A 26,092-nucleotide genomic window follows, 5' to 3' on the forward strand; every position below is an offset into this window, starting at 1 on the left:
ATCCAATTATGCATGAGGAGTGGCAGGCCGCTGTTCCGGGAGTCACAGCGCCATCCCCATAGGTGGGGGCCATTCACTCAGCACGAAACGCACCAAGTGATGCTCCGCCCTACAATAGTGGGGGCTAACCACTCTCAACGTTTGTGCAAAAAGCACCGCGGGTGACAGATGTATGGCGATCAATGAGCATACACTGTCCTCACAGAACCCATTGCAGTACGTAGAGCACACGCTCACTCTAATTGCCATCAAGAAATGTACTTCCTGACAATCCACATAGCCATCACGTCATACAAGGTGCTTAACTCCAAAACACAATGAGAGGGAGGAATTCTTACGGAGAGTTTAGGCAAGAATTTACTGTATATTTTCAAAGGGAGTCAGAGGTTCTAAAACATTGTAAATAGCAAAAAAAGCAGTTAGTTAGAGCCTGGGTGGGGGACTAACCAAACCACTAGAGGATGACTATATATTAACAAGATAATTGAGGAGCTCCTGGAATCATGTCTTTATCCATCCAGATTAGGAACTGCCAAGTTTCCTGCCTTGTTCTTTGCTCATGATGCAGTAATCCTGTCCACAACTCCCATGGGCCTTACACATAATCTAGCCAATTTAATAGTAAGTGCAAGGAATTGTGTCTAATGCTCAACACCGATAAAACCAAATCTATGGTGTTTGGGCACAAGCTTTTGAATCGTCCTAAAGGAAATATTGTAATTGATGGGAAAATCTTGGAGCAGGTGACCACGTATGACTACCTGGTATTAGACTTTCTGAGAAACTCCTGTGGTCTGATCAACATCAGAGAGCAACAGTGACCATTGATAAATACTGTGGGGACATGAGAAGCTTTGTTAACAACCATGGCAGAAGAGCAATAACTCCAGTGCTACAATTGTATAGCCCACACACCTTGTCTGTAGCCCTATATGGAGCCGAACCGTGAGACCACACAAAGGCCCGGTCACTCAATTTGTCAGAGAATAATTGTATGGTTGCTCTGCTCATGCAGCCCCATGGAGCCCCCAGCCAGTCTTTGTTAGGAGTGTAACCTTTCTCTGATTGGTGATATCCTGGGTACAAAACCCTTGTTGTAATGGGTATGGATTTTGTCTAATCCCCATTTAGTGAAATATCAGTTTGCTTTAGAAATCTGTTTAGTCTGAAAGGTGCTGCTTTGGTCCCCTGGCTGAGGTATCTGCTCTGTGAGGGCATCATGAAGAAGGACACAAGAACAGATTCTGAATTCAAAATAACCAAGTTTATTAAGGATGGGAAAAGCCCTAACTTGAGCTAGGTTGTCCATGAAAAAAACCAATTAAAAAAATAATAATGTGGGGGGAGACCCCCTGCAATCACCCCTCACTCCCCTACTCCCCGACCTTAACTAATACTCTTAACCCACCCCACACCTATATTTTAAGAAAACTGTACCAACATTTTTTCTAATCAGCCCAAACAATGTGGTAATTTCTTCCTCGATTTTCTCAGATTTGTTTTTTCTATGGATACCCTTGCGCTATACTAAGGTGGGAGTTCCCTACCTCAATAAATCTAAGCAAAGTCTGAGTCAAAGAGTTCAACTTAGAAATCTGTCTGTGTTCAAAACCTATGCTTGGCCTCACAACTATTGTGTAGAGATGTCAGTAACCAAAAATAAATCAGCGTCCAACACAAAGTCCTGAGCTTCTTCCAGGACGCAACTCTCTGGCAGCTCCCTTCCCCAAGTATGAAACAGTTCAACAAAGTAACGTCTCAAAATTCCCTTTCTGAGAATTAAAATGTAATAGTCTCTTCAAGACTAGGGTTTCCCGTCCCCAAGTTCCAAATCACAAAATGTAAATGACCTTGAAATGAAAGGCTTCCAGTCAGGACTCAGGGTTTCCTTCCCCAAGTTTAAAAAGTCACAATTCCAAAAGAAACGCAAAAAGTCCTTGGGCCTCATTACGAGTTATGCCGGTAATGGAAAAATGATGCTGGTATGTATATACCAGCATCATTTAACGTTCCGTAGCATTCTGACCCGCAAACCCGATATTAACGGCACCGTTATTTACGGTGCCGCTAATAGCGGCATAGGCGCATACACGCGCCTCTTCAGGTAGTAAATACCGGCATACCGGTAATAGGGGGCAATCACAACCCACGCAAACATGCAAATACCGGCATCGCGAACACGGTAACAACGGGCTGCATGATGCCGGAAAAACAGGCATCGCGGACCACCCGCAATCAGCAACCAAGATACAAGGCAGCTGCCACAGGTGCACACAATCCCCACAGGTGGAGTCAAAGGAGGCTGCGCCAGTATGAACTGAGCACACCCACACACCACAACCCCCCCCCCCACAGGTGTAGGCAATGCAGAGTGGCCCAGTACAAAAGGAGCACACCTACACACCACACCCCTTCCTACACCAAAATGCTACCACTAGCATTTGCAATCATGGCGCAGGAGGACATGCCTATACTGCTACAACTACAGCAACAACAGCAACAACAACAACTAGAGCAGCAAGAACAGGCAGCACAGAGGAGACGCAGGAGGAGAAGGAGGGTGAGACAGGCCCAGCAATTACCACCAGCGCAGCCACCAGCGCCTCGTAGGCAGCCACCAATCCCTCGCACCAGACCCAGCCCATTCAACCTAACCCCTGAGCAGATCCACACCCTGTACCGGTTGGACCGTGACACCATCACCACCATAGTGGACATGATACACAACGACATTGCCAGCCACATACAAATACGCACTGCCATCCCCCCACTACTGAAGGTGGTGTCTGTGCTACACTTCCTGGCCACAGGCACCTACCAACACACAGTGGGCCAGCTGCATGGCATTTCACAACCACTATTCTCACGCATGCTGAACCAAGTGCTGGATGCCCTCCTGAAGCACGCAAGCACCCACATATCCCTACCACGGACTGGCCAGGAGATAGCCAAAACCAAAGTAGGCTTCCATGCACTGGCAGGCATGCCCAATTGTGTCGGTGCCATCGACTGCACCCATGTGGAATTGGTAGTCCCCCATGCCATAGAGGCGGTGTACCGCAATCACAAGCAATACCACTCCATCAATGTGCAAATGGTATGTGACTCCAGCAAGATCATCACCCATTGCTGCACCCGATTTCCTGGATCCACACATGATGCCATGGTACTGCGCAACTCCACGCTACCCCGTCACATGTAGCGACATGCTGGACCACGTGCCTGGCTGCTCGGTGAGTTGCACAACAGGCCCATGGCCATGCTGTGGGGTACTCATGTGTGCGGATGCAGAAAGGGGGGATAGTACACCTGGGTGGGAAAGGGGGGGATAGTCTACCAGGGTGGGAAATGGGGGGGGATAGTTTACCAGGGTGGGAAGGGGGGGTTAAAAGTACACCTGGGTGGCAATAGCCAGTGAGTGGAGAATGAATGCAGAGCTAAACACTCCTCACCTGACACAGCCAAACTGAAAATTACACATCACTGGGCCACATATCACAAATAATGCAAATGGATGACAACAAGTAAGAGGCACAGCCGGGGCACCATGGTGATGGCAAGCAATGCATGACTGAATAGGATGGCAACTGTGCCAATGCGGCCAGTGTGACCATGCATAGTAAAGAGTTTATAGCATGAATTGGAGGCTAAACATTGTCGCACTGCCATAGCACATCTGCCTCAGCATGCATGATTACATCCTGCATCATCTATTCAACCCCATCCAGTGTTCCACACCTCTTTACAGTATACATTCCATATAGGTGACTATTTGGTACACGTACAGGGACATGTGCATGCTCACACCTAATAGCTGCTGCCATGACCGTGCTCCCTGAAGGTGTCAGTTCAGAGTGACACACACCTATTTGTATCTGCTTTCAGGTGATGGAGTATATCCCTTGAGGCCGTGGCTATTTACCCCTGTGCAGAACCCGCAGAACAGCCATGAAGAGAGTACAATCGTGTGCACACTCGTACCCGTGTTGTGATTGAGCAGTCCTTTGGCCTGTTGAAGGCGCGGTTCCGCTGCCTAAGCAGGTCTGGTGGGGCACTCCTATATAGGCCTGAGAAGGTGGCAAAGATCACCATGGCCTGTGTCATGCTGCACAACATGTGCGTCCGAAGGAATGTACCACTGCCACCTGACATTGACATGCATGGCCCGGGTGAGGATGAAGGGGATGGAGACAGAGGCGAAGGAGCCCCCCTGCCAGTACGTGATGCACGGGACGGCCATGCTGTACACCAAGCACTAATTGAGGAATACTTTTAAGACACAGGGACCATGAATGACTTTTGACAGTCAGACACTGGGCCAATGTGAACATGCACAAAGGGAATGTTGTAATTTGGACACTGAACACTGTAACACATTAAATGGATGCACACCAAAAATTACAATGTCCAGCCATGAATTGTTCTGCATAAAACTTGTGTATTATATGAAAGTGCAAAACTGTGCCCACTCCCCCCTCCCACAATCCCCCAACAACTCCCTCACCCACCCCACAGATCCCAAATGTCACCAAATGTGCAACAAACAGTGTTGCCTTCACCAATGTTACTCCTCACATTTTTTCCATTTTTCAGAAAGTCACTTTTTGGCGACTTTTGGGTATGGGGGTGCCATGGCCATGCGCCGTGCGCTCCTGCGCGATAAGCGCACAGGGCTTGATTGAACAGAGGTGGAAGGTGTTGGCGTGGTGGAGTTGTCAATTGTCAATCCCCTTGCAGACCCATGGTGTGGCTGCTGCACTTGCCTGATGTTGGCTAGTAGGGCCTAGGTCAGTGACCCCATGCACTGCCTGAATGCAGACGTGGACGCCTCCACGGCAGCTGTATTTGCAGCAATGGCCGTGGCTATGGCCTTCATGGCCTCATTACCGGCAACGACCTGTTGCTGCATAATCTGCAGCATCTCGTCTTATCGGGCCTCCACCCTTGACAGACGGACCTCAAAGGGGGTTTCTGTCGCAGGTGTACCGGTGGCTGGTGGGGTGGTGGAAGGCAGGGTGGTGGAAGGCAGGGTGGTGGAAGGCAGGATGGTGGAAGGCTGGGTGGTGGCAGGCACCTGCGTGGGGCCCTCGTCCTGGGCACTGTCGTCCGCGAAAATGCCGATGTCCGAATCTCCTAGGTCGGAGTCATGGAGACATGGGTCATCCAGGCTCTCTGTCTCCACAGGGGGGGATGGGGTGCCAATGGGTGTTGGGCTGGGCGATCCCAAAGATTCTTCGGCCTCTTCGACCACCTCTGTGGACACGACGTCTGTGGTGGCCGGCGGTACAGCTGGCACTATCGCAGCAGGTGCACCCTGCAGAGATGATGCCTTACGTGGCACACTGGGAGTGGTCACAGGCAATTTTTTGGAGGAGGGGGTTGCGGTGGTCCTGGTCCCCTTGCGTGCACTGGATGTGCTTGCCCCCCTGTCCTGGGTTCCACCTTCCTCATCGGTGCCTGGGGGATAGAAGAGATGCAGGTCATCAGTGAGATTGCCAAATGGCAGCTGGGATTTGTTGCAGTGTAATATCTTGATACATTCAGGCATGATTTCATTTCTGTTGTGTGGCATTTGGTGTACTGAGGGGACATGTTGGCAATGATTGCATGGCTGGTGGCAATGGATTGTCTAGGTGTGGGGGGGGACATGGGCATGGATGGGTCATGTTGCACCTCTGTTGGGTTTACATATTTCACGCAGCATGCGTGTAGTGCAGGGGGTGGCAATCAGTATTCTGTTGGTGAGTTGATGTTGCCTTGGGTAAAGGAATTGCCTTGCCTAACCGGACTCCCACCTCACTTGTGTCACATCATGTTTTGTTATTGGTGGATGTGACGGTTCACTCACCTTCCTCTGTTGTAGTAGCTGCCCCGAACTCCTGCTCTCCGATCCCCTCTATGGATTCTGGGTCGATGAATCCACTTGCAATCTCCTCCCATGCGGTGAGCTTAAAAGGGGAGTGTGTGCCACCGCCTGTCGCCATTGCGGCCCTCCGGTTCTCCGCAAGGATCTTCCGGACACGGAGGCGGAGGTCGTCCCAGCGCTTTTTGCAATCCCGGACACTCCTTGGGGTGCTCCCCACTGCTGTTACCCTCTGCGCAACCTCCTGTCACACCTGTTTTTTATGCGTTTGGGCCGCATGCTTCAGGTCCGTGCTTCGGATTATGTCAGCATGCTGTTGTAGGGTGTCCGCTAGCATTGTCAATTCAGCATCTGAAAAGCGCTGCTTCCTCTTCCTTTGCGTGCTTTTTCCGGTGGCCTTTGACATCCTGGTTGTGTTTTGGCACTCAACAACACGGGTGTAGTGGTAGTAATGGAGGATGGCAATGGATTGTGTTTTTAAAGATGGCCGCCGGCCCATTTCCTGTTCCTGCGCGATGACGTAATTTCCGGGTCCCTTTTTTGCGAACACGGTAATAACATGCCGGTATTACCGTGCCGGTATTTACGGGTTAGTGTGAGGCGGTAGCGCAATGGGCGGGCCCCGCGATGCCGGTATAGGGGGCTTGGAGGCCCTTTACCGGCATGGCGGTATTGCCACTACCAGCATGGGGGAACGCGCGTGCTCGCGCACTCGTAATGACCCGTTATTAGCGGGTTCATACGTGCACGGACCCGTTCATTCCGGCATGCCGTTAATGAACCCGGTTTTACCGGGCAACTCGTAATGAGGCCCCTTGTCTTCTATAGTGTGATTTTGTTTTCAAATGTACAGTTCAAATAAATGTGTAGCTTCCCCGCATTTTAGAAGCATCATTGTAAATCAGGCTTCAGTATCCTTTGTCTGCTCTTTTCACCTCTTGTTATTTTGCAGTATACAGTGATTGGTTTACAGCACTTCAATATGTGATGACTTGTATAGAGTTAAACTCTCTTTCCTCCTTTATATTTCAACTGTTTGATTCTGTTTAGTAGCAAAGTCATAGTTTTGTTTAACAGCAAAGTCTTAAATCAATTCAGTGTTCAATAATTAAACCTCTGGCTTAGGGTTCGTTTTCCCTTCATATGGAGTTCAAAAATTGTTTGTTTCCCTTTAAATGCATAGTACAACGTGTGGAGACCTTCGACAATGTGTTTCTCTTCACATGCGACCACTCCGATGTAAGATATTCCCTTTATTCAATATTGAACAGAGGTGGTTACCAGTCATTTGGTCGACACCAAATGGTCGAAATCCAAATGGTCGAATTTTTTTATTTTTTATTTTTTTACTTTTTTTTTATGGGGGGGGGGTTCCCACCCCCACCCCAACCCCCCTTTTTATATATATATATTTTTTTAACCAAACAAAACGAAAACAAAATATATAAATAAATAAAAAAACATTTCGACCATTTTTTTTTCAACCATTTGGTTTCGACCAAATGGTCATTCAATCTTTTTTTTTCGACCAAATGAGCGGACACCAACAGAGGTAACTGTGTGTTATAGTTAAATTGAATAGATCGGTGTTCAGAGACTTTCAAAAACCTGTTGTTTGTTGCACGCGACCACTCTGACACAAACTATTTTCCGTTGTTATATTGTTAACAGATATAGTTGCTTGCTTCCCTTTAATTGAGCAATTCAATGTTCAGAGACCTTCCGATACAATGTAATTCTGGAAATACTTCAGTTCACACAAGCGTACTGGGTTTCCTGAGCACTAGAAACTCACTTGTGGCTTTGAATGCTTGTGCTGCAGTGCAGATCACCCAGCCTTCTTCCTTCTGTGTTGGGGCTCCAGTTCCTGCCCCTCTGATACTCCTAGGGTTGTCCTCCATCACAGAGAATGAGCACATTAAATGGAAAGGAACGGGGCAGCCATTCTGCATGGCTCCATTCAGCTTTCCTAATCTGCACCAGGGAGTCCCCACTCCCACACCAAGCAGTCCAGACCTCTGCTGCCTGCACCGACTTTCTGTTCCCTCTCCTGTCGATTCCCTCTGCCACTAGGTTTGTCTCCATTCATACACTTGCAGCCACTTGATAGGCTGAAGTTGTGGATGATTATTCAGCCCTGCCTGACTCTTATTATAGGGACAAGCCTGCCCTTTACTACTCTTAGCAGGCATCTTCCTCTTCCCAGTACTAGAGTGGTAAAATAACATAGTCTTCATTGCTCTTAGTTGCCTCTTCTTCGTCAGAGTACTGTCAAGTGTCAATTGTGAAGAAATGAGCAGAGCTGGCTTACAATAGCCAATACAGTTTGGTGAAGGGTTGGATTGGTTGTCGCTATGAAAAGGGTAATACCATGACTCAGCCAAGAATACCCCACTTCCAGTGCCCAAGGATCCTTCACCCATATGATCCTCCCTCGCTTCTCCACCTCCAGAGTCAGGATACAATAGCGATGGTCTTTCCCTAGCCACCTGTGCAGAGGATCTAAGAGGTCTAGGAGTGAGAATATCCTCAGGTTTCTCACAGCGCACCGAACTTACAAGGCTGTGCTTGGTCAGTATCTGGATGTGTGCCGCAGCTATGAACTCGGGTTCCAAGATACTGGTCCAGAAAGTAGGCTCTGAGGCCATACTCTGTCAAATGAAGATGGAAGTTTGAATTTGAGCACTGGATGCCTGTATTTAAGAACCAAACAAGCTCCTGGATTAGAAAAATATCTTGATGTGATCACTCCAGGGTTTGCATGTGCTCAATTCATCCAACTGTGCACAAACACTCCAAAGGTGTCATCTTTTACAGCAAAATGGAAGTCTCCCAGTGATCCTAGGTGCCTGTTTTGCAGTGCCATGGAAGAGACACTCATCCATGTTCTGTTGTTTTGTGAAGGTTTTAAAGACTTGACATCAAAATACCTTCTTCCTCTATTTAGATTGAAAACATCATGCTGAATGGCTCTGCATTGGATTTCTGTAAAGATTTTAATTATTGAAATGCTGTTTTTTTTTCTTTCAAAATTCTTACTTCAGGTATGGCAGAGAAGGCTAAAGTGGGCACAGCCTGGTAATATTTGATTCACCACTCATTTGACCATAATGTTTTACCAAATTGGCAAATTCCTTCTTATTTGTTTTTGGCAAGTGTAGTTTGGGGTCCACTAACACAAGGGTTACAAGTCGAATGTTATGAACTGTTTTGTTGTGTGCTAAACAATGATAGCCTTCATTTTGTTCCCCTATTTTACACTATCTGAAGGGGCATTAAACAGTTTTTATGACATTTTATAGCGTTCTATGCATTCGCCTTTATAGTACCACTGCACCAGGATCCTGCTTTTTAAGTATGCTTGGATTATACAATGAGACTGCTTTATCCATTTTAAATCAGCATTCTGTAATATAATTATTAATTTGTGACATGACTTGTACATTTTAATGTACTTTGGTATATGATATTGTATGTTTTTTTATATCTATGTGTTTTATACTTTTAAAGCACAATAGCTGAATAAAGTTGTCTAATGACATAATTTGATAGTCAACTGAAACTGTTGCAATCCCATTGATTGGCCCTCTTTATAATTGTCACACTCACCTGCTTACTCTGCGGGAGCGATGAATCCCTCTAGTGACTATCCCGTAATTGGGTTCTCTTCCCTCTTCTAACTGGAACAAGGGAATCCATCAATGCAACACAACAGGGTCAGTGCTCTACTACCTAACCTGCGAACCCCCCTCCCTCTGAAATCTATGGGCTATGGGAATATGTTCTACGCTCACCCCTGTTGTTGGTTTGGAGCACTCTCCATCCTGCTAGACGCAGGGGCGCTGAGTTGTGGTTGAGTTTTCGTAGGTAAGCTCGGATGAAGCCCCGTTGCTTTGCTGAGATCAGCGAACAGTCATAAATGGCCCAGTTGCGCCACTGGGTTGGTAATTTTGCAGGTAAGTTCTATTCTATAAGGAGTCCTAGATGCTCCACTGGGCTTGCAGGTATGCAGGTAAGTTCTAGCAGTCTCAGTTGCTCCACTGGGTGTGCAGGTAAGTTCTATTACAGTTATTTGAATAAAGATCTGAGAATCTTTATAAGCCTGTGTTTGGTGTATTTCCTTTTGTGGTACTCAGCCTCAATATTTCTCTTTTTGCTTTTACAGCGCTGCTGGAGATGTCAGGGGCGGGCAGCGCTGCTAAGCACCGAGACGTGCAGAAGCTGGAGGTCATAGAGTGTAGCTCCGGAGGCGTTACATGGAGAAATCAGATGCGTAACATATATCTTCTTCTTACAGGTGTTCTGGGGACTGAAGAAGACGCGAAGGAGCCGGAGCTGAAATTAGCAGAGGTGAGCGTGTGAACAGGATTCCACACGAAGCACGGGACTGTCTCTGGGCGTGGCTAATATAGCCTACCATGCCCAGAGGTTGGAATGCACCATGTCAGTTCTCCTTCCTTTGGCATAGCGCCATGTTGGAGGGGCCGGAAATATGCAATAGCCTAATCTAAGTCCTGTGACTGATATGGGGGAAAGGAAATGTGCCCAGCCCAGAGTGATGGTGCAAATGTTTTATTATACCAGGCCCTGACCCAGATGGCCCCTGACTGCCTAGACAAAGTTCCCTTATAAACCAGAGGCAAAGTAGTGGAGAGGCCAAGACTAGTACCCATGACAGATCTCCCCCTCAAGGCCCTCCTCAACGGTGGTGTCTCGGATCCTGGTTTGGAGGGGTTATCCCAATGGTACTTGCTTAACAACCGAGGAGCATGGATATTCTAATGGGGATCCCAGGATCTATCTTGCACCCCACATCCCTTCCAGTCCACCAAATAGTATAATTTCTTTTTTACTACTTTAAAATCTAGGATTCATTTAACTTCATACTCAGGTTCATCTCCTACGATTACAGGGGCAGGAGGAGTCTGTAACTGGGTTTCTGGATGTATGGGTTTCAGTAGAGAGACGTGAAAGACTGGGTGTATCCGTACATGGGACGGTAGATCCAGTTTCATGGCTGCAGGGGATATTGCCGTCTTGATTGTGAAGGGCCCTAAAAACTTTGGTAAGAAATTTCATGGCCCTCTTGGTGTGATGTATCTAGTATCCAGCCATACGAAGTCACTTGCCTGATAGCTGGGAGCTTCTCTGCGGTGGCGGTCAGCGTACCTCTTCTGGTTTTCCTTAGCTGCCTTTAGATGGGTATTTGCTTTTTCTATTGCTTGAGTGATACGGTCGTGTAAGTTCTTGACCGCCAGCCTCTCAATTGCTTCAGGCGGGTCGTAAACCGAAGTTTGCGGATTCCGCCCATACAGGACGTAGAAATGACTCAGCTGGGTGGAGGAATGTACTGAGTTGTTGTAGGTATATTCTGCAATCCATAAAAGGTCTATCTAAACCTGGTCTGTTTGGTGCAGAAGACAACAAAGGTATTGCTCAAGGGTTTGGTTTGTGCGCTCAGTCTGCCCATCGGTCTGGGGATGATGGCTGGTGGATAGGCGGATTTCCATTCAGGCCAAGGCACAGCATTTCCACCAAAACTGGGCTACAAGCTGACTACCTCTGTCCGATATAAACATGTATTGAAACCCATGCAACGTAACTACATGTTCCAGGAATACTTGTGCTAACTTGGGGGCTGAAGGAACCCCTTTTAATGCCACAAAATGAGCCATTTTGGAAAATAAATCAACAACCACCAATATAGTAATGAAACCTGATGAAGTCCATGGAAATGGTGTGCCAAGGTGCACGTGGAATTGCAAGAGGCTGTAGTAATCCTGCTGGTTTCAATCTTGCTGCCTTATTCTGCGCACAAACCCCACAGGAGTTGACAAGGGTGGCGACGTTGCTTCACCAGGTCGGCCACCAATATGACCTCTTGACTTTCTCCATTGTCTTAGTTATTCCAGGATCACCTTCCATAGGAGAACTGTGGTAACTACTGATCACTTAGTCCAGTAAAATCTGTGTTGGTAGAAAGAGGCAGTCTTTGTAGTACGGCAGGCCATTCTGGATGGAATACTGCGTTCCCTTCTTTTCCCATTCCTGTAATTCCAAAGTGGACACGCTGTCCTTGACTGCCTCCTTCAGTTCCTCCAAGGGTGAGTCGGCAATCCCACCTAGTCCCAGGATCTTATGACCAGGGATGATGTCCACTGGATCTGGAGTGGAGTATGCATCTTCACCCTTACCAATACGTGACAGGGCGTCTCCCTTGCCATTTTTATCCCCTGGCCGATAAGTCATTATAAAGTCATATTCCGCTAGGAACAGAGCCCAATGAAGCTGTCGGAAAGATTGGGCTTTAGCGGAGCGCAAGTACTGTAAATTCCGATGGTCAGTTACAATTGTGACTGGATGTCTGGCACCTAGTAAATAGTGTCTCCACTATTTGAGCACGTCCTAGATTGCTAAGAGCTCTTTGTCTGTTACTGCGTAATTCAGTTCTACCGGAGAACATTTCTTCGACCAAAAGGCCACTGGATATAAGCCACCAGTTTCTGGGTTCCGTAGCGAAAGGACTGCTCCCATTGCGACACTGGAGGCATCGGTTTCAACGATGTATGGTAGCTCAGCCTGCGGATGTTGTAGAATAGGTGCTGAGGTGAATTTGCTATTTAGAGCTAGAAACGCCTGTTGAGCCTGTTGAGTCCATTCAAACCTTCGGTGCTTCCGAAGTAAGGAGGTGATTGGATGCACCACCTGTGAGAATCCAGGTATAAACCGTCCGTAGAAGTTCGCAAAATGAGGAAGCTTTGCACTCCTTTGAGCGATGTGGGGGATGGCCAGGTGAGGATTGCTTCCACCTTCCTGTTGTCCATTCTTATGCCTTGTGGTGTTAACACGAAGCCCAGGAATTCCACTTCGGTAACGTGGAACGAACATTTTTCCAACTTGGCATAGAGACGATTCTGCCGCAGCTTGTGGACTACAGCACATACATGGGTTACATGTTCCTGCAAGGTGGTTGAATAGATGAGGATATCATTGATGTGCACCACAGCACATACGTTCAGCAGTTCCCGCAATACGTTGTTCATGAAATGTTGGAATGCCGCCAGTGCATTGCACAGCTCGAACAGCATTACCTGGAACTCGTAGAGGCCGTATCTGGTTCAAAACGTGGTTTTCCACTCGTCGCCCTCTTTGACGCGTACCAAGGGGTAGGCCCCTGAAGATCCAGCTTTGTGAAAATCTGTGCTTGTCTGACCTGGTCCAGCAACACCGGAATTAGAGGCAGTGGATATCTGTTTTTAATTGTCACCTGGTTTAGGGCGCAATAGTCTTTGCATGTCCTGAGGTCCCCCACCTTCTTGGGAACAAAGAAGAGGGGAGAGGCTGCTGGTGACTTTGAAGGTTGTATGAAGCCGTTTGCCAAATATTGGTCTAGGTAGGTCTTTAGGTAAGAGTTCTCTTTTTCCATCAAGGCAAAAATCCGACTACACAGGATTTGTGCTCCTAGCACCAAGTCGATTTGACAGTCATAAAATGATGTGGGGTAGTGTGTTAGCCTGTTCCTTGGTGAATAAATCCCATAATTCTTGGTACTCACAGGGCAGAACTCCCACCATCCCCAATACTGAAACAGTCTTTGGTACTGTTATTGGGGAAGGCCCTCCAGTGAGCCCTTCTTTGTAACAGCTCTGACATTCTTCAGGGAAGAGTGTCCTAGCATGCCAGTTGATGCGAGGATTGTGAGTTTCCAGCCAGGGTATGCCTAGGATCAACTGGAATTGTGGGGCGGTGATAAGATCGAACAAAATCTGCTCATTATGACCGTCTTGGCAACGCAGTGTAATTGCTGCTGTACCTTGTGTGTCCGGACCAGAAAGTAATTGCGTTCCATCCACAGCCATAACGTTCTTTGTCACTTCTTTGGTACAGCTGGGTAATCCGATCCTCTTTACTACTCCAAGATCCATGTGATTCCCTATAGCTCCACAAATACACAAATGCCTCTAGTGCGTGCATCTTGGAAGAGTGCAACTGGTCGATCAAAATTACTGGGAGCACGAAATGGGAGGCTTGACGACCTTCTTTAGTGCTCGACAAACTGGCCTCTAGGTTTGCCGGGTGTTGGAGTTTGCTGTGTCTTCTTTTTCACAATGAACGACTCCTACCGTCTTTCGAGAAGGCTTAGTCGGGCAATTCCGAAGAAAATGACCTGACTGGCCACAGTACAAGCATAGCTGCTCTTGGCATCTTCGGTCTCTTTCCGCTTTCGTGAGAGGCCCCCAGAGGACTCCCAGTTGCATGGGATCAGGACAATCAGTAGACGGAGTGCGGACAGAGGTTTCTTTTGGGTGAACATAGAAGGGTCGGTTCTCCAAACGTGAGAGGTCGGCCTTGCTGTCTTGTAATCTGTGATCCAACTGGATGGCTAGGTCAATATATTGTGCGCACCCTGCAGGGGGATTCACCACCTGTGCGAGAATGTCATTTAGCTCCCCTCGTAGGCCTCTGTAAAACAAGGTGATGCGCTTCTCCTCGGGCCAGTTTGTCTCCACCACCAGACGGTTAAAGTTTGATACATAAGCCAAAAGGCTTGACTACCCTGATGAAGGGATAACAATTCCTTGTCCAGCGCCTGTCCCTGCGCATGACGGGCAAAACGTTTCTCTAACTCGTGCTGGAAACCCAGGAAGTCACGTAATAACGGGTCATCTCTGTTCACCAACGGCACGTACCAGTCTGCCAGATATGATAACACAAAGGCTGCCTTTGACTGATCATTTGGAAAAACCCCGGGTAGTGCAGAGGCCAAGACTAGTACCCATGACAATAATATGATTGATTGAAAAGCTCTGACATAATTCGACAGTGACACCCGAGAGACAACTCAGGCTGTAGAATCCCACTGAGATGGACAAAGGTGTAGTGAGTTGAAATCAGTGAGGGCAAAACTTTATAGCATCCCATGGAACAGCACAATCCCTTCACCGTAATTGTCCCTTTGACCTTCCTCCCGTAGCACCTGAAACTCCTGTCTTGAGATGTGCTGACAACTCTGAGTAGGACCTTCTAGTTATATGTTCACATTGGATAGCTGCATGAAAAAACATGTGTGTGGTTCCTGGAAATGTATTTCTTCTGTTTACCTGTCAACATGGCAATTTTACCTGTGGACTAAAAGCCCTGTTCTCAGTGGGGGTGCTCTGTTCACGCTCCCGTTCTTCATTTTGGCTATGCTGCTGCACTGCCTGGTTCTGTTTATCTTACATTGTCCTTCACAACCATTATGTATTCATTTGTTTATCTTCTGGGAAGGCACCTGCTGCCTAAAGCCCCCATTTTAGGCCCCTGAGAAGTTTTCCCCCTTGTAACAATTAAATGAACACTGTTTGGCATCCTGGTCTTGGTGGCTTGGTGCTTCTGCCGGTCAGCAAAACGAAATATAATCAAATGTCCATAGCTCAGAAATGTGGCTTAGCACACTAAAATTGCAAAATCTGTAGCCTTTAGAAAATGTTGGATATTAACATGGCAGACCTCTTGTTCAATACAACTAACAATTACACCTACTTAAACTCAACATACAAAATCCAAATAAATCCAAACTGTTCAGCTGTATCTAATAATATAAGTGTTGTGAACAAGAATGCTCAAGTTTCAGAGAAGCAAGAAGGCTGTTCCAGAGGGAGGACCCCACAGAGGAGAGAGATCTACCCACAGCTCATTGCTTGGAAAAACACCTGACCCTCAAGGAGTTGGAGGTGGTGGAGTGTAGGGCTTCAGTAGGCAGATACTTCAGAAGAGAAAGCTGGAGATATTTTGGTCCCAGGCCCCTGAAGGCCTTGTGGACAATGCAAAGGGTCTTGGATATGATCCTTGCAGCCACAGGGAGCCAATGGAAGGATTTCAGTGCCGGAGGGATACAATCCCTAGGCTTGAGGCCAAGGACAAGTCTCGCAGTCCTGTTATGGATGAGTTGCAGAGGGCGGAGAGTAGAGGCAGGCAGATTTAAAAAGAGGCTGTTACAGTAGTCAAACCTAGAGAGAACCAGGCCTCTATAAACAGTGAGCTTCTGGGGTAGGAGAGGAGAGGGAAAATACCTCAGAGGAGGTGCAGTTGGTAGTTTGACCTCTTAGAGTCGTCGGAGATGTGAGGAGAGAAGTAGAGTGTGGAGTCGAAGATAACCCTGAGGTTCTTAGCCTCACAGATGGGAGCAGGAGGAGGGCCAAGGGAGGCCGGCCAGAGAGTGAGGGGAAAGAAGGGTGCTGGTGTGCCAATGAAGAGGATCTCCGTCTTGCTGACATTCAGGCAGAGATCATTGACGGTGCACCACTCTTGGATTGCAGAGAGACAGTCTGGGATGAGAGAAGGAGAAGAGGCCGCAGTGGGGAGCCTGAAGGCATGATGGGTGTCATCCGCATCACACTGGAAGTTGGTGCACAAAGCAGCAATGCTGTGGGCGAGAGGTGCCAGGTATTGGTTGAACAACCAAGGAGAGAGGTTAGACCCCTGGGGCACGCCACAGCTGGAGAGAGAGATGGAAGAGAGGAAGGACTCAAGTTGGACCTGGGAGGGTTGGTCTGAGAGGAAAGAAGTTAACCAGGCCACAGCTTGATCAGTGATACCCAGATTATCACAGAGCCAGTTGAGCAGGATGGCATGGCTAACCATGTCAAAGGCAGAGGAGAGATCAAGTAGGATGAGGACAGAGGGGAGATTTGAATCAAGGTTAGAGAGCAGATCTTCATGGATGTTCAGGAGAGCAGTTTACGTACTTCTGGCTGCTCTGAAACCAGACTGATGGTCATGGAGACAGCCAATAGATTCAGTGTGAAGATTAAGCTGGGGGATGGCCAGCTTTTCCAGGAGTTTTCCCGGGAAAGGAGTGATAGAGATTGGGTGATAATTAGCCGGAAGGGAGGGGCCGGCTGAGGGCTTCTTGTTAAGAGTAATCTGCTGGGACCGATCCCAAGAGCTTTCCCTTATCCCGGGAGACACCTTATTATTTTCCAGTACACCCTTTATTCTGATCAATCCGAGTTGTCCGGTATATGTGCTTGCTTTTGCTTTCTCTGTGTCTCTTTGCTTACAGCCAACTTCTGCCCCTTTACTGGTTTCAACTCAGGCCAGCTTGGTATGTACCCCGTTTATGTTATAGGCTAGCATTGCCTCGAGAAGCTCCCCCAATCTACAGTCTATATTCTGAGGTATAACTTTTGCCCTGTGCGCTCTCTGGCAAGACTCCCAACACCAGCTTCTTTTCTTTGGAACCTACACGCTCAACAAGATTCTGCATGTCCTGTCATTGGAGAGATAGATCTACTTTATCCTCACCAACCATATTCTCAAGTGGGAAACATAAGGCTGCCGTTGCAAGATGTACCTGGCCATTGCCCGTACCTCTGTCTTCCTCCCGTTCAGCTGTCTGTGTTACCACGTTGTTGATCAGTGATTTATGGGCATAGTTGTCCATCTTCATTTGCTGAGATCTTAGAGAGGGACCAGCGCTTAGCGTTTGCATATTATGAATCCGGTTTCCCAGTGCCAGAAGCTCAGTTGCAACAAGTCTGAAAAGAAGGGCAGCTTTTCACGATCATGCACAGGTTACGCATCATTAATGGTATGGTGAACAGAACACAAGAGCTACAATCAGTGCCAACCTCAACTGCGTCTCAGGGTGTTAGTGATGCACTGAGATCTCTACTAGTTATCTCCTGCAGCCCTTGGCAATATTCAGGGTGGACACCATCCTTTGTACCATATTAATCTGCAGCACAATAAAGGATAATTTGACGTTATGCTTGTCTTAAGGTCTTGGTCAGCTATCAGTGTTAGTGACATCCTGCGCTGCTTACCAAGTGCCCCTGGTGTTCTGCTCAGCACAAGCACTGTGCCAAAGGCCCCCTCACCTCTGCTCCTCGCACTGTAATGGCACATATGATGCTTCCCCCATCCGATAGGCAGCAGGTTGAGGGTGTCTCCTCTCAATCCAATGGGCCACGCTCTGTTTTCCAATGTACAATGCCTCTTCAGCATCAGGTCCCTCCGCACACTTTGTGTGATTGCAGGCGTTAATCCCACCTTGATTCCAGGGTTCAAGCGCCAGCGGTCTCAGCGTTCTTCGTCATGATGGGGGTTGAGGGGTCAGAGCTCATTGTTATCTGAGGCAAGGATACTGGCAAACGGACATCAGCATCCTCTGGGGTACTTCACGGCACTTCAGGTGTTACCCGCATAGCAGTGTAAATGTTGGAAGGAGGAGTGGCACTCCAGCACCCCAATGAAGGGCAAGATACTCAGGCAGAGTCACCTCGCTACAACGCTTCTCCTGTCATGCCCAAAAACAAGATGGCAATCGGGTGGTCCAGCGGTGATCTCTCTCCTGGCTGAATACCATGAGTCGGCTGGGGTGCCAGTTCTTATTGCAGTTAGAGGGTCGGCTGGTATTCATATGTAGGTACTGTGAATTTTGGCATGTATTTAAGGGATCTAAAATGATTAAATGACAGATTTCAGGCACCCATTGTGGAGCCTCTGAGGATCATGTCTTCTCCATGCTGCAGTCAGCCTACATATAGCATCTGGAGCTAATTATCCTGCCTTCCGGTCCTCCCAAAAGGTATTCCTGCATGTGCGCTGCAGAGAGCGTTCCCTCATGTGCACACCCCTGCGCCTGATAACATTTTGATGGATTTCCAAATATACAACAAATGACGAGGACTGCTGGTGAACTTGGACTTGAACTTCTGGTTTGCTGAAATCATTGTGCTGTGTGTAATAAATACACCAAGCTGTGTTTTACCACCGAAGTGATCCAGCTATCAACCCCCTTCATGTGTTGTATATTTGACTCAGTATTGAAAATGTTCAACATGTTTCTTCAATAAAAAGTAATCAAGCGTATGATTCAAACAGCCCATGTTCATGTACACACACTGTTCACATTGGAAAAGGAGGAGCATAATTATTAGCATTTGCAACAGTTGATTCAAACCAAGAAAACATATTTGGGTCTGAGAAAGATTGAGACAGTTCCACCAATCGCACCTGAAATAATTATCTGATAAGTCTTTTATCCTTAGAATATCTGAATAGCCCAGTCACACAATGGCTTTGTTTCTGGCCTTCAGAAAATAAGTTGTACATGTTTCTAACTCAAAGGATTCTTAGGAATGTCTATGTCCCCCGGAAGAAATTGATCAGAACACGATTGCCATTTGATGATGATGAAGATTACCATTAACAGGGGAAGGAAAAAAAAAGTGTTGAATGAAAGCTTGGACAAAAAAGAAACAGGTATTTTTCACTGCGGTGTGTCACCCATATGTCAGCATGAAGGCGTTTCAGGGGTGCAACCCTGGCATCACCTTTGTTTCCACTGTGACCCCCAACACTGACACATGAGAAATGTTGCATGCATCAGAATAAATCCCAGGAGTGGTGGCAGTTTCTGACTCCCTCTGGGGGAGAAGGCGTTCCTGCAGGCTGATCTGGGCCCTTTCTTTTATGGGTGGGAGTGGTAGAAGGTGTGGCTTCTGTTGAGGAACCTGCAGTGACGATGACATCATGTCTCCTACCCATGACATACATTCTCCCCACAACAAGTGCATACCAACTTTCATGTCTTTTTGTTTTGTGGCTACCCTAGGTCTGTGCTGAAATATTGCCATGCCTTTCAACCCCTTTTTTGATCTGCCTTCCTTGATGTTTGAGGTATTCCTGGGTCCTCCTGCTTCAGCACAGGTGCAGGTGGAGACTGCTCCCCTGTCTGCTACCTGAGGCAGTGACTGTTGCTCCTGACCTGGGGTCTCCTGAGTTGGAGCAATGGAGGAAAGCATCTTAGTCTGCAGCTCAAACTTTCTCTTCCCTTTTTTCCTGCTGATCTCTCAGACTCGGCCGCTGCCATTTTGCAAAAAAGAATAAGATTCTAGCAAACACAGCAAATACAACCTCACTCTATCCCTCGCTGCCTCTCTCTCTCTCTCTCTCTCTCTCTCACACTCTCTTCCTCTCTCTCTCCCTCTCTTTATCTCTCTCTCTCTCTCAATCTCCACCCAAAGGCAACAATAGGAAACAGGAAGTGTGTTAGCTACTTTCAGTTTCTCTTTTTCCAGGTTAAGTTGACTCGACATGGTCTGAATTAATAGTGTCCTATGTTTTGATAAACTTTAGGCTGATTATTCAAATAAATATATGTATATTGTTCGAAAAGGCTTTAACAAAATTTGAACAATACTGACCTATTGAATTGTAGTGGATCTTGCCAATTCGAGGTGCACTTGTGTGGAATAGTTTACCGACTTGGCTCAATTCCACTTGTGTGCCATCGCTATGAAGGCTCAAATAGATGAATCTGAGTCAACCCATTTTTTGAATTGTTTGAACCAGCATTCAAGACAAGCACTTAAGATTGTCATTCCTAGATCAGACGCTTCATATGTAAAGAAAGAAGCTCAACAAATGTATATGGTAAAGAATATTGTTGTATCAGAGGGAGACATCCTCGGTGGCATAAGTGGACAGTTTTCCAGCAGTCCTGAATAGCTGTGCCCCACCCAATATGAACCCTTAACCCTAGAACAGTATTGGGGGAATATTGTTTAGAACCCAGCCATAGGCTCTCGCACGGTTGGGTAGTATGATACAGTCAGAGCCATCTAGCAATAAAAGGACCCTTGCTTCCATAATCAGTGTAAGCTTTGTCCTGTTTCACTGGCTACCCTCTTCTTTCTAAAAACAGTTTCTCCTTGACCTCGCCTGTCTTAAACCTAACTATTTAACATCACCTATGGTCTTATTATTGAGACGATAAAAATGTAGCCTCTACTCCAGCCATTGCATTATTTCTAAGATGAAAAATACATCCTTAGATGCTGTTCACTTATAACTGTGACTCTATTTTAAGGGCAAGATGACAGTCTTAAGCTGTATGCCAGATGATGGTGGACTAGCCTACACTTCAACGTAGGCCTCCATGGCTCCTATGCCCCTTTTTATTGGGATATATTTCCTCTTACCAGATTTCGATTCCAGTGGAGACTAAAAACAAGGAGAGTGTGCCCCAACCAAAGTTAAATACCCCAGCAGGAACCGAATCAAGACAAACTATTGCAAAACCGAATTCTCTTATTAAATGTAAAACACGAAAATGTATTCAAGTACTGAGATGTTCTATTAAATATCAAGAAGGGCAGACTAACCACAAAATCTCATAATTTACATTTATGTACACTTTTACAAATAATTCAAATAAAATTAGCAATGTAGACATGGACCAACATGTAATACATTCAGTAGGTGATAAGCTATACCAAGTACATAAAAAATAATTAAATGTGAATCAAAACGCAAAGAAAATCATTGCACTCAAGTTTTACAAGGAAAATTGTACGACTATGAATAATAGGTTTAAAAGTACATAATTTACAATCTGAATGGAAAAAATAGGGAAATACGTTCCCTAACTAATATATCTTACATTTATTAACATTGATTTATTTTACTTTTAGGTCAACTTAGGTTTCGGCTAATAAAGCCCGGATGTACGGCCAAGTCTTCTTCAGGGCATGTGATGTTAGCTGCATTCCAGATAGGACTCTGCTGGATCATGGTGTTCTTCAAAAGTTGCAAAGTGTCTGAAAGCTGTTAAATGTGGTAGGGTACCATCTTGCAGTGGATTGCCAGACCCCAGGCGTGCATCCAAATGTGGCACAGATTCTCCTGACACAGCTGTGCAGTTGCTGGTTTCATTACATTTCTTCAGTGAAGGGTCACTGCTCCCAAATCCCAGTACATTGTGAAGGTATGGTCTCTGAATAAGAGAATAAAGACATTTCTTGCAGCCTCCATAGCTTTTTGAATTGTGTGTGAATTAGCACAATTTCTCTTGTTTTCTGGGTTGATTGCAAGGTTTTCAGCCATCCCACTGGATTTTGGCCAGTTTGTCAGGATGTGAAAAATGTCAGTGTTTATGTCTCTGGTGTCTTGACTCTTGATTCTGTCGTTTCAATTGTTAATGAGGCAATTTTCATATCATGACTTGTTTTCCATGTGTAGACATTTTAGACTGGTTCTGAGTAGGCACTGTTCCATGGTCTCTAGTCACATTGGGCTTCAGATAATGCAATCTTTGTAATCTCCATAGGCCTCTGGCATCCACCATTCGCTCCCATAAAGGGTTCTTACATGTTATAGCTCCCTGCCAGGCCCCAAAGTATTTGAAACAATACTTGACACACGTCCTGCTTTATGACCTGTATATGTTGATGTCCTTAAGTAAGGTATATGTCCTTGCGGGCTGCAAGCAGAAAGAACACTTCACAGGTTATTTAGTGTACAAAATATTCCTCCTCTGCCATGCCTCTCTTTTGAAGGTGTCAAGAGAAAGTTGCCATATCTCGTATGTTTGTGAATTGTGCCTGTGTGGAATATGCCTCTAGACTGTTCAATGTTAGATCCTAGACATTGTTAATGATGCACTTCTGACAGGAGGCAAGCCACTCCTGGTTCCTGTGAAACACTGATCCACAGTGGGACCCTGGTCCTCCCTGCACCCCCTCTAGGAATTCAATTGCCATGTTTCCCAGCCCACCAGATCCTCTCAATTGCCATGCCTGAGTAGTGGGCACTCACAACAGCTAGGGTAGAGTGGTTAGTGACTTGGAGCATGCCACTTCAGCCTTGCCTGCTTTCTAGTCATCCCAACACTCAATGCTTCCCCTTAGGTAGACTTTCCAACGTGCGTTGCTTGCACCATAGCTGCCATCATTTTCGGTGAGCATGAGGTGGGGCGCTACTTATTATTTTTTTTATTTCAACATTTGTATAGCATGCTTAAGCCGTGCGTCCTGGCACTTGTAGCATCTTATTGAGTTACAGACAGTTAGCAGGGCGAGAGCTGCTAATTAGGGAAACTGAAATGGTTACAGTCCAATAGCAGGAGGGAAGCTATTAGTGGGATAGGAAGGTTTTCAGTTTCTTGCAAAAAAAAGTGTATGTAGTCTCCAGTCTTAAAGTGGGTGGAAGGGAATTCCACAGGGCGGCAGCAGAACCGGGGAAGGTGTAGCCTCTGGCTTTGGTTCTCTTGTGTCTAGGAATGCAGAGACGGCTTGAATAGGCTGATCGAGTTGGCCTGGTCTGGTGGTTTAGACAGTCCTTCTGATAGAAGCTCAGGGGCTACAACCAAAAGGCTATAGCTAGTCCTGGATCCCACCATAATTGACATAAGCGTAGCTCCGGATCTTTTCCAGACCTAGTAAAACCCCTGGCTAGAGGCAAATGGCTGTGCCAGGAGAATCATCAGGTCTGATTAATTCTTCAATGCAACCCATTTAGAAAATCTCTCCAATCCAGATTTCATCTTTAGTTGCTGACTTTAATAAATCTGGGTATTTCTTCTTTCTCATCGTGAGATTGTGGTGATCGACCTCTTTACTCATCTGTAAGCTGTCTTTCAGTTACAAGTTTTACCAACAAGTTCATCGTCACTCTATCACCAAATCAATTATCTATTGAAATCACCTACTCATTGGGATAATTTGATCAGTCTTTCAGTTCGACAATCTATATTTCATTTTCTTGCAGTTTCTATTTCCCTTCTTCTTTCATGGCTACACTCCTATTGCGCCCTCTCCTATATATTGCACAGAACACCTTGCTGAGAAAAACAACTGGAAAACTTTAAAAAAACACATGTTTAACTTTTGAAGGCAAAGGTCTTTCACTGAATGAAGAAAGAATTGCCCTGGCAGGCTTTGCTGTAAATCTCGAATAACTAGAGAGTTGCTATTGTACCCAAGTGTATGAAGACAAGATAGCACACACAACAGTGCTTTTTTGGTACATGTTCCAGAAGAGAGAACCAGAGCCAAAACAAAGGAATGTGCAATCAAGGTGCTATAAAAATATGCTTACTTTAATTAAGCCCACCAGAAACCCATCTCTGTAAAGAAAGACAGAGATATGCAAAATATAATATATGCAAGCACTCTGGATATTAAGTAGGATGAAAGAAAGGCATTAAAGTACCACAATTTTAAAAAAGAATATGCTCATGCGAGAAAAGGGGCCTAAGGGAACCTTACCAGCCTCAAGGGACCAAAGCTGGACCAGGGAGGCATTTAAGAGTCAATAGTACGTTCTTGCTATTACTTCGACATTTCAACAGCATTAAACCAGGCTTCTCTTCATTGCAGAACCCGGTTCAGGGGCTGCAAGTCACGTATATCCAAGCGGTTGGAAGCGGTGGTGCAAAGCAGTTCGAGTGCGGCATTAGAGCAATAAAGATGGGAGGGCTTATCAGGGTCAGTTCAAAGAACAGTCAGAGACATGGTAACTGCTGCATTGGGTCAGCAATTTGCTCCAGTGGTTTGAGTTGAGGTTAGGAGATGGTTTTCGAAGCTGTGATCCTGATGGTCTGATGTGTGGTTAGACGAGGCAGAAATTCAATATCGAGCCAGTTTGAGTCATTGGTAATGCCTGACAAGATGCTTCCAGCAGTTCATGTTGAGGTCCGGCAATGAGCCATTGGTTTGAGTCAAATAGGATATGGGCTTGGCTTTAGATGATGTGGCGTGGACCGTGTACAGAAACGTGGCTGTTCTGCACCTCAGGATGCTCTGAGTTCCAATCCAGAGGCTCAGGGACAAGTTAAGCCCTTGTTCTTGTTCACACAGCATGGGGGAGACTGGCAGACACCTGCAGGGGTCCTTCTCCTCCAGTGAGGTCCAGGGAACTGCTGCAGCTGGCATAGTTGCAAGTCTTGCCCCAGCAGCAAGTCAACCCCATGTACCCTGGGAGTGGTTAGGGTTATTTCTTCTGTCTGGATGGCCCAAAAGTGAATCCATGATCTAGGGGGAACCCCCTCTTTTATAGGCTAATGTCAACAGGTGATTGGACAAAAGCAAGCTTGCTTTAAGGGGTTTAATCCCTGTTCTTGTGACACATGGTCTTTGCATTATTGCATCATTCCCAAAATAATTTGTTATAAGGAAGTGGAGGAGTCAGGAAGAAAGGAGAGGTACAGAGAGAAACAAAATGATGGTGCCTTTACCCAACTGTGCGGAGCTCCCTTTGGCTATGCTAACTCTGACACATAGCATCAAAAACCCTTTGGTATGCAGCAACCGGGTGTGAGCATAGCCTTTTGTATAGGGTGTGCATTTTGATTCTTGTTTCCCAGGACAGTACCTGCTGAGTCTTTCCTGTGCTGGACAGAGGTGTTACCCAAGCCTATTAAAGCCTATCAAAGGAGAGGAACAGTCTTTCAGTATCTTGTTCTACTGTCTGGCAGGGTCAGGCTGTCTGACTAGATTACACCCAACCCTTTATCATCATTACTATTATTTTTTTTTTATTATTATTATTATTATTATTATTATTATTATTATTATTATTATTATTATTATTATTATTATTATTATTATTATTATGGCATTTATTGAGTGTGGACCTAGCTATGAGAAGCAACAGACCGCTTTACAGACGTATACACCAATACAGATACATAACAGAGCGCTTTACAGAGGTGTACAACATTACAGATGCATAACGGAGAGCTTTTCAGTGGTAACAAAAGAATAGATATACACCGGGGTGTTGGATACAGAGGGAGACAGAGGAGAGGTACAGCTGTACCGGGTGGTGGGGAGCAGAGGGGAGGGTGGTGTCTAGCAAGTCAGGTGGCACAAGGGGCGATGTGATGGCCTAGGTGTTGAGGAGGAGAGACTCCTTGAAGAAGTGGGTCTTGAGTGATTTTCTGAATTGTAGGAGAGTGGGGGCGAGTCTGATGTCGACGGGGAGGAGGCTACATAGTCGTGTGGCGTAGATAGAGAATGCTTGTTTTCTGGTCCTTTCGTTTTTGCAGCAGCGCTTTTCAAGTCTGCACGTGTACTGGTTTCTGGTGGTGCGCTGTCCAATGGAGATGCAGAGTTTCTCTGTGAGGTAGCAGAGTGTCTTGAGGGCTACTGACCCTTGATGACCGTTCCACAGCTCATGTGGTCTCACAGTGCTGACATGTATATGATTAAAATCCGATGTGACTTTTAAGTATTATGTAAACCCTCCACCACCATACCACACAGCATTACTATGGCTTATACTTCATGACCCTGCCACGAAGTGAGGAGTTTATCATAAGCATATGGAATTTGGAGCAGCAATGTAAACCTAAATGTGACTTCTGTGCTGCAGTGACTTTGATGTTACAGCAGCTGTCAAACAAGCCACCTGTGACGTCTGCACCTCCTCTGGGCCACTGGAGAGCAGGTGCTACAG

The sequence above is a fragment of the Ambystoma mexicanum genome, chromosome 6p (genome assembly GCF_040938575.1).
Source record: "Ambystoma mexicanum isolate Mex_15411 chromosome 6p, UKY_AmexF1_1, whole genome shotgun sequence".
Lineage (NCBI taxonomy): Eukaryota > Metazoa > Chordata > Amphibia > Caudata > Ambystomatidae > Ambystoma > Ambystoma mexicanum.